Below are 1,386 nucleotides of genomic sequence, written 5' to 3' on the forward strand. Positions count from 1 at the left end.
GTATTATGACCTGTCATACAGTCCCAGTTTTGGCATATATAAGCAAATATCCAAAAGTAAATATATTTAAAACATTAGAACTTTTAACAAACCTTAACACTTGCTGCAGTGTTCATTATGACATGTCCCTTGTATAGAATAATTGATTTCCTCCTCCTACACATCTCTTGAACAACAAATATCTGGATTTATTTTGTTTTTGACATGTAAATCTTGACTTTATTCTTAAATGTGTACTTATGTAAGAAGTACATGGTTCTCAAATTTCACAACAATTCTTTTAAACTTACTTTTTGTTGATTTGTCTAGTTTAAAAAATCAACTACAATTTATATATAAAAATGTTCTGTGCTCAATTCAGCATCATAGACACTAACATTGGAATGATACAGAGAAGATTAGCATGGCCCCTGCCCAAAGATGACAGGCAAATTCCTGAAGAATTCCATCGCCCAATTTGTTAGGAAATGGAAAGACTTGGAAAAAAAATTATTAAGTGAAGTAAGCCAAGTCTAAAGTAACATAGGTCCCATGGTTTCTCTAATTTTCAATAACTAATATATGTCTGGGATTAGCAGAAAAGGTCAAAAGTTATGTGTATATGACCAGATAAGATTATGTTAAGGGCCGGGCGCTGGTGGCTCACGCCTGTAATCCTAGCTACTCAAGAGGCTGAGATCTGAGGATCGCGGTTCAAAGCCAGCCCCGGCAGGAGAGACCATGAGACTCCTATCTAAAATAAACCACCAGGAAACCGGAAGTGGCGCTGTAGCTCAAGTGGTAGAGCGCTAGCCTGGAGCTGAAGAGCTGAGGGACAGCACCCAGGCCCAGAGTTCAAGCCCCATGACCGACCAAAACAAACAAACAAAAAAGCTAAAAAAAAAAAAAAGATTATGTTAAGGGAAATGAACCCCAAGTTAGGGACACAAGTGGTTTTTTTTTTCTTGATATCGTTTCTCATGTACTTATTACGTGCAGTGTGTTGTTTTTGTTTTTGTTTCTTTATATGTTCCTCCCCCATGCTATAACACCTGTTTTCACTGTATTTGAAGTTGGTGCGCCTATTTCTTGTATATATTTTCCTCTAATTTTCTGAGGGGAAGGAAAAAAAATCCTTAAATAGGGATACAGGTTGACCCATTGTAACAATGAGATGCACAAGACACTATGTTGTAAAGTGAACTTTACAATTGAGGCGGGGAAAGGGAGGAGGTTAATGGACTTGTGGAGGTGGGAGGGAAGGGATGGTAGGGAAACAATAAAGGAGGAGGTAACAATACTTGTTAAGAAATGTACTCATTACCTTGCACATGTAAGTGTTACCCCTCTGTACAGTATTTTTACAATAAGAAAGTAAAATTGTTCTGAGATGGAAGAGTTTATTTC

The 1,386-nt window shown here is 37.3% G+C and overlaps 1 pseudogene; it reads left to right on the top strand.

The window, feature by feature from the left end:
* Window positions 1-348: 348 nt before the first annotated feature.
* Window positions 349-461, top strand: LOC122123208 (annotated as a pseudogene).
* The last annotated feature ends 925 nt before the right edge of the window (window positions 462-1,386 follow it).

Source organism: Dipodomys spectabilis, unplaced genomic scaffold (assembly GCF_019054845.1).
Source record: "Dipodomys spectabilis isolate Male_0828 unplaced genomic scaffold, ASM1905484v1 ptg000226l, whole genome shotgun sequence".
NCBI lineage: Eukaryota > Metazoa > Chordata > Mammalia > Rodentia > Heteromyidae > Dipodomys > Dipodomys spectabilis.